Here is a 7,974-nt window from a genome sequence, read left to right on the forward strand (position 1 = left end):
AATTTATTCTTAGTTCCTTGAATGCGAAACTTCATCGATTTCTTTACTCTCACTTCCTAACCAGCGATCAGACATGTTCTATCCCAGGCGTATATTTTCTAATCCTCGATCTGTTGTTTGGTTGTTTACAGTCAACCCAGGTCACGCGTGAACAGTATTTCGAAGAGTGAAATGAACATTCGAATTTCTCTTTGTAATGTCCGACGTGTGAATGGAATGTTGGACATTTCTCTGGAAATCGTTCCGAAAGAGACGCATTAATTGAAAAAAAAGATTCAAAATTCTTGTGAAACAATTGTTATTCTTGAAATATTCAATTTTGCAATGTAAAGAAAAATTCATAGCTTTATACCGTCAATAAGCTAGGGAAATATATACGGGAACTCTGAAATCTCGTTGGCAATTTTCAAAACTGACATGTAAATTTCAAAATTCCATTCAAAATTTCAAAAATATCGTTCACGCGTGACCTGGGTTGACTGTAATAGTCCGCAACATCGAAAAACTACTGCTCTTATAAAATTGGCGCGAAAACAGGATGCGCTCTTCAGTTAATTTATTCCTCACGTAAATCGTATTTCGCATAATTATGCCATTCCGCACGCCATTCCACATACCATTCCGCAAACTCTTTCCTTCTTTTACCCTCACCGCGGTGAGGGTAAAAGTAGGAAAGAGTTTGCGGAATGGTATGTGGAATGGCGTGCGGAATGGCATAATTATGCGAAATACCATTTACGCGGGAAATAAATTAACTGAAGAGCGCGTCATGTTTTCGCGCCAATTTTATAAGAGCAGCAGCTTTTTTGATGCTGCGGACTCTTGCTAAATATTAACAACAATTCGAGGATTTGATCGTCTGATTGTTGATTTGGAAGAAGTGAGGGTAAAGAAAGCGATGAAAACTGTTTATAGTTTTCGCATTCAAGGAACTATGAGTAAATCCGTAGTAAATTAAATTTCATGTTGACTTTACTCCATGCGACTTCGGTTGACAAAAATAACGTGGCAGCGTGAAGTCTTCTCGGGACAAAGATTGATCCTTTACCGAGGGCAAATAATAAACCTTTTTTTTCTTTTTTTTTAAACCCTCGGTAAAAGATCAATTCTCATACCCTGTATGCTCGATGATTCATTTTTCATGAGCGGGAAAATGAACAACAATTTGACCAAAATGCATTTGTGATAAGAGTAGTTTCACAACCTTTCACACAACCAGTGTCGATAATTAGACACCATACTTGTCATCTGCTTTTTTGCTCTAGGGCTTTTTCGCTTTTAAATCTCATTTTAGGTTGGGACGTCTGGCACTGAAAGACCTTAATTAAAGACGGATATGTTTAGTTCGATAACGCGTAACTGAACTATAGCTACCGTATTAAATAGCTTGGTAGCTAGCTCAGCAGCTCAACATGCAGAGACTTGCGTACTCGTCGCTCGACGAAAATGTAAGGTGAGGAAAAGTAGAACATATTTTTCCCATGAGTTGTACAAATTGTAACCGTCAAAGAGTCCGATAAAATGACCGAGTTTAAATTTAAAATTTCTCACATAATAGTTTTGGCCTTAGACTGATGTTATTTCTCCAGTCTGGTGTTGCTTTTTGTCTAGGCTACTCGCTGCCACGTTCTTTTTGTCAACTAGAAATTTAATTGATTCTTAGTTCCTTGAATGCGAAACTTCATCGATTTCTTCACTGTTACTTCCTAACCAGCAATCCGGACATGTTCTATCCCAGGCGTATATTTTCTAATCCTCGATCTGTTGTTTGGTTGTTTAATAGTCCGCAACATCGAAAAAACTGCTGCTCTTATAAAATTGGTGCGAAAACAGGATGCGCTCTTCAGTTAATTTATTCCTCGCGTAAATCGTATTTCGCATAATTATGCCATTCCGCACGCCATTCCACATACCATTCCGCAAACTCTTTCCGCCTTTTACCCTCACTGCCTAAAATGGCCGCTGAAAGCCCTCTCAGAGCGGTAAAACCAAGATGATCGCACTACAGCTAAAACACGAATCGAACAGAGCTGAAAGTTATATTTATGTGAATCACTTATATAGACAATTCTTCTGAGAAAGTTTGAGGGATTTCATTTTTTCTCGTCCAAACGACGATAGTCGATATTCAGAGAGGGCGGCTCTTAACTATTTTAAGAGCTAGTGAGCGTTGTGGCTTGAGTAATTCGAACGCTGGTCAAAGGACTTTCTTTTATCGTATAGTAAAAATCTGGAACAATCTTTACAATTCTCTAAAAAGTTTAAAATCGATCTCTTCTTCTGTACTAACGATATTTATTTATTTATTTATTTATTTATTTATTTATTTATTTATTTATTTACTTTTTGTTTACTTTATGGTTAACATTTAAAATATAGTATTTTGTATTGTCATTGAAAACCCCACCAGGGGAGTGTCAGTAAAGCTATTTTAATTCCCTTAGGGAAGGAATTCACCCTGCAGAATATGGAAGATAGCGATCTGTTAGCCATATTTCTTTTTAGCCTGAAAAAAAATTATAATTTGCTGTTTATGTCTTCAAATGAGGAATGGTTTTAGAGCCTACGTAGTTTTAAAAGTTTTAAAACAGGCTATGGGAATTACATATTACAGTCTGAAATAGGATAGGACAAAGGTTCATTGAAACCTTGGATAGCATAGTCACATTCAAACAGTGCTATTCTTCGACTGTCAGGGTAACAAATCATTCGACTGAAGCGTGGATTTACTCAGTTGAGATCAACGTTCAGAGTTAAAAGACGCCTGTGACTTGATTGTCGCGGCTGAAGTTGAAAATATAATGGTCATGAATACCCTAACCAACTGCTGCCAGTTTCAAGTGGTTTATTTAGTTCGTATCTCTCACCTTTTCTTTTAAAATATAACGTGGTTGTAGTCGCCACTGATCCCAGCTTGTTTGTTGCTTTACACTAATAGCTTCTGGTGTCTGGCAGACTGAACCGTGAAATGTTAAGCGCGTACCATTGACAACCACGGATCACCCTTGTGGTAAAGGAGAGAAAGCTCTAGACCACTGAATACTTGGTGGCGGAAAGCCAAGGGCTTCGCAAACGATAGTTGCAGTTGAATCTTCCTTGACTGTTATAACTCTGTCCGGTTTCTTGGTAAACACGGGGGAAACTAAGTGGAAGCAACAGCAGATTAACATCAACATCAAGTTTAAACAATCCTTCTCCGAAAATAATCCTAAAATGTTGTCGTTTAAGTTTTCCCCGTGTTCTAAATATGATTTGACCTTAGTATAACTACATACAAACCATGCCTTTAAAAATTAGCGAAAGAAAATAAATTTCAATTAAACTTATTTCGAAAACGAGGACGAGTGCTTCAACGGGCGTTCCAAACACCGAGAAACAGATGAATGCATGAGGTCGAAGGCCGAGTGCCTTTATTGTTTCGAGATGTTTCAAACCCTTAATAAAGCACGAAGCCCGAGTCTTTGTCTTAACTTCTCAAAAGAAAGCATTGAACAGCACCAAAGAATTATTGTATTTTAAAGGAAACTATAAAAATCCAAGAAAGTGACGCAGGCAGACTCGGAAAAAAGAAATCCGAGTGCTCCTATCAGGAGTCGAACCTGAGACCTTCCGATTACTAGTTCGGATGCTCTACCACTGAGCTACAGGAGACTCGTGGGAGCTAAGGCCATTAAACTAGGTTCATGGGACAAACATCCTGCATACTGCTAGGATTTCAATGTCGAGCGTGTGGTATATGAAAGAAATGTGATGGTATATTTCCAGCCTGGTGAATGAATGAGAATGATGATTATTCAAGAAAGTGACGCAGGCAGACTCGGAAAAAAGAAATCCGAGTGCTCCTATCAGGAGTCGAACCTAAGACCTTCCGATTACTAGTTCGGATGCTCTACCACTGAGCTACAGGAGACTCGTGGGAGCTAAGGCTCATTCATTCACCAGGCTGGAAATATACCATCACATTTCTTTCATATACCACACGCTCGACATTGAAATCCTAGCAGTATGCAGGATGTTTGTCCCATGAACCTAGTTTAATGGCCTTAGCTCCCACGAGTCTCCTGTAGCTCAGTGGTAGAGCATCCGAACTAGTAATCGGAAGGTCTTAGGTTCGACTCCTGATAGGAGCACTCGGATTTCTTTTTTCCGAGTCTGCCTGCGTCACTTTCTTGAATAATCATCATTCTCATTCATTCACCAGGCTGGAAATATACCATCACATTTCTTTCATATAAAAATCCAGTACCGACGAGCAGCAATTGTCATTGTTCACTGTGTTTAGAGCAAATTCCATAGTGTACGCAGTACTTGCTGGCATAGCGCGACAAACAAATTTCGTTTAGCCCTTATTCCAGTACCCTAAACATTTTGATCCGTGTTTCGGCTAACAAAATCACCCCATAAAAATTGATTCATTATTTACTTGAAAACGCTCTTACAGAATTTTTTCTAATTTCGCCTACAAGTTGTCTAGATTGAGCAGTTTAAATCCCTAAAGTTTCGTCATAAAGTGTCTGACTAGATTTCCAGTTAATCGACAATGTTTAAAATGAGAGGCTATGCGCTTTCGTTGCTATGGTAGTAGCTGTTGCTTGGAAACCGATGAGAAAATTAACTTTGATCATATGTTGAAATGATAATGTAGTATGAAGGAGATCGAAGTTTATCTTGTATGCGAGATTGTAATTTCAAAACGTCCACCCTAAGTCCAAAAAACTGCCTCGAGCCTCCTTAAACGCGACAATAGGCTTTTTAGAAAATTCCAGCCCTTATAAAGGTTCAAGTTAATTCGTTTTTTATACACATTAAGTCGTTTTTCTACACATTGAAAGAAAAGAAATAGAAGAAACAATTTTCATGCCTTATGCACTTCAATGACAATCTAAATCTCACCATCAACAAACAGCTTAACAGTTCCCTGATCTTGTCCCAAGACATTTCTTGCCGTGCAAGCATACTTCCCCGAGTCAATGTAAGCGGCGTTCTTAATCTCTAGCTTATCCTGTTGACGATTCCTGTTCATCAGGTCTGAACCATTCAGCCTACTCCATGATATTAAAGGCTTTGGGTTACCAACAGCTGAGCAGTAAAACGTGGCGGTCTGATGCTTAGTCACCGTCACTGAAGCAGGAGATATCGTCACCCTTGGGGCAGATATGGACTCTCCTGCCTCTCCTTTAGGTCCCGGATGTCCAGGGTCTGCTGCATCACCTTACGAAAAAATGGTAAACAATGTTTCCACAGTTTCGACGAATCCGAACTGATTTATAGGTAACAATTTGAAATAACGTAAATGAGGGTAAATCCGATTGGAAAAATAGGGAGGAGACAAAAACTGACTGGCTTAGTTTGAAAACAAAAACAGTGTTGCCAATCAGGTCAAGGACATGTTGATTCCTTTGACCGAGGAAGACCACAGTGATTACATTTGGTCTTTATTTATTATATATACCTGTTACACATACATTTCAAGATTTGGTATCTTTTTTACGTTAAGCGGAGACAAAAGACCATTGATCTCCAAAGCGTTCTAAAATTTCATCAGCAAAGATGTGAGTAAAATAATTTTCTGGCTGTTTTCTATATGTCTGTGATTTAACAACTGATCTTCCAAGGGAGACAATAAGGTTTCAGCGACATAGGAGTTCCAGAAAGTTGTCGAACACATAACCTCCCGCAAGAGTTTCTCAAAAAGAAAAAAAACAAAGACTTACCCTTTTCTCCCTTGACTCCTGGTGCTCCAGGATCTCCCATCATCCCTTGTTACCGGGTTCACCTGGTGGACCCATAGAACCTTGCGTTCCCTTTTTACCCTTCGTTCCTTTTGGCCCCCGTTTACCACGAGGTCCTCGGACGCCCTTCGGACCAGGGGGACCTGGCAGACAAACTTTGCCTGAAGCAATGCAGAATGATTTCACAATTATCGAGTCCACGTATTTCTTGATTCCATCACGAACATCAGTCAAACCTTTAAAGTCGCTGTTGTTTGTTTTTAAGCTGCGACGGACAATTTCATTTTTTTCCACTAGACCTGAAAAAGAACAATTCCTAATACTTCGTTTTGCAGCTAAAAAGTTAGGAATGTATCTGTAATTTAGAAGGAAACAGCAGTAACGGAACCTGAATGCAACAACACATGTCAAGACGCTATTTTGGTGACCACTGAATGATTTCTTTTTACAATACATTAAAGTACCTAGAAGAAGTAAAGGAAATTAACACAGTCATAACTGATTTCCATGGAGCACACGTTGACAAAAAAGATAAAGTTCATAACAGATCATTATGTCAACACTAGATCTTCTTAGCGTTGGTTTTGTTTGCGTTGACCTAACGAAGAGATCTAATAAGCTGATCTATCGATAAAACAAAGTACATGCACGTCACAGGATACAGGATCTTGGCAAACCTCAATTCAGGTAAAATTCCTTCGGGGACTGTAATCGTAGCTCCAAATTTGCCCAAATACAACACCATAGCAAGGAGGATAAGTTTAGAGTCGAGAAAAACATACACGCGACGAAACATTGTAAATGTTGTATTAGTGAGGAACAATGAAATAAATATAAAAATAGGACGTTCCAACGTAAAGAAAGCAGCAAGTCAACTTTTCAATTCATCCAAATTACCTCTTTTAAACATCTTCCCTGTAGCGTTGAAATCAAAGAGACCCCAAAACGTGTCCTCTTTGGTTATATACTTGCGGGCCTAATTGTTCCCACAGGTCATCAAATGCTTATACAAGTAATAATTCATAAATTAAAGGGATTCCCAATAGGCTAGCTGTATGTGACTCATTCTTAAGCTGAAGGTTAGAGAGCATAGAATACGTTAACTCGTCTCTTTTTTACTAAAGTCCTAAATTCAAGTCAGTCACCGACTGGAAGGTCTTCCCGTGAAGATATTCGATTTGTCCTACAATAACAACAGCTGCATGAATTCGTACTCCGTTCCAGTACAGGTTGCCCAAAATAACCACAAAGGGGCTAGAAAGAAAGGGCAGCTGCCAAACTAAGAAGATGAAGAATATAATAACAGGGTCAGGCACAAGCATATACAGGAAGACAGGCTATATTTAATTTAACAACAGGAAACCGGAAATACAATGTCTTTAGGTTACTACGCCACTGTCTACATTCCGAATAACGTAAAATAAAGAATGAACCATTACACACTACTTTCAATTTGTACGGAGATGCACGGGTGGTGGCTTATTGGATAAAATTCGATTGGTCAACACATAATTAAATGTCTTGTATTTTGCCTCAGCTAGAGAATGCTTACGACCCTCTTACGCATAAACAACAACTCAGTCACGGGATTTCTAAAACATTCTTCTACAATTCTAAGTCACCTACCAATGGCAGGATCCACGTCCTCGTTCGCACTGGCCTGGGGTTTCCTGCGAGAACTTTGAATCCAACATTTTCGTTTCACGGACCACTGTTTCGAGTCTTACGAACAGCGCAATGGTTAACAGAATCGCAACAACAGAGAAAACTATAGAAATCTTGTTAAGAAGTGAGCAAGCTTTCTCTGTTGGCATACGCTTCGGCTCCTTGAGATCCCTTATGCCTTTACCCATCGCACGTTTTGTAGTCAAAATCAGTTGTGGCAGATACAAGACAATGTGCCTTCGCGCTGAGGTACCTATCAAGTATACCTTCTCGGAATGCTGGAAACTAAACGGGAAATCGAAATCCGATAGCAACAATTTTCATAGGTTTACGTTGCATCAATGACCTAGAGGCATCGATTACCAGCAGTAGGCAAAAAACTCTTGCAATGTAACGCACACTTAAGGAGGCTCGCAGCAGTTTTTCTGGACTTAGGGTGGAAGTTTTTAAATTACAATCTCGCATACAAGATAAACTTCGATCTCCTTCATACTACATCATCATTTCAAAATATGATCAAAGTTAATTTTCTCATCGGTTTCCAAGCAACAACTATGACCATAGCAACGGTAGTGCA

The 7,974-nt window shown here is 39.2% G+C and overlaps 1 protein-coding gene and 1 pseudogene across 2 annotated transcripts in view; both read right to left on the bottom strand.

Moving 5' to 3' along the window:
• Positions 1 to 2,991, bottom strand: part of LOC146480203 (uncharacterized) — a 10,509-nt gene extending 7,518 nt beyond the window's left edge. The window contains exon 1 of the mRNA XM_085109933.1: positions 2,868 to 2,991. The gene's annotated coding sequence lies outside the window, so the exon portion shown is untranslated. The remainder of the gene's footprint in view (positions 1 to 2,867) is intronic.
• An 8-nt stretch (positions 2,992 to 2,999) lies between these two features.
• LOC146480204 (hemicentin-2-like) lies at positions 3,000 to 6,642 on the bottom strand (annotated as a pseudogene). The gene is made up of 4 exons (XR_014864772.1): positions 6,630 to 6,642; positions 5,715 to 6,031; positions 4,894 to 5,211; positions 3,000 to 3,142 (listed from the first exon to the last, which is right to left on the bottom strand). The product of XR_014864772.1 is annotated as a hemicentin-2-like (transcript).
• Positions 6,643 to 7,974: the final 1,332 nt, after the last annotated feature.

This window comes from Pavona decussata, unplaced genomic scaffold (genome assembly GCF_977016875.1).
Source record: "Pavona decussata unplaced genomic scaffold, jaPavDecu1.1 SCAFFOLD_54, whole genome shotgun sequence".
Classification (NCBI taxonomy): domain Eukaryota; kingdom Metazoa; phylum Cnidaria; class Anthozoa; order Scleractinia; family Agariciidae; genus Pavona; species Pavona decussata.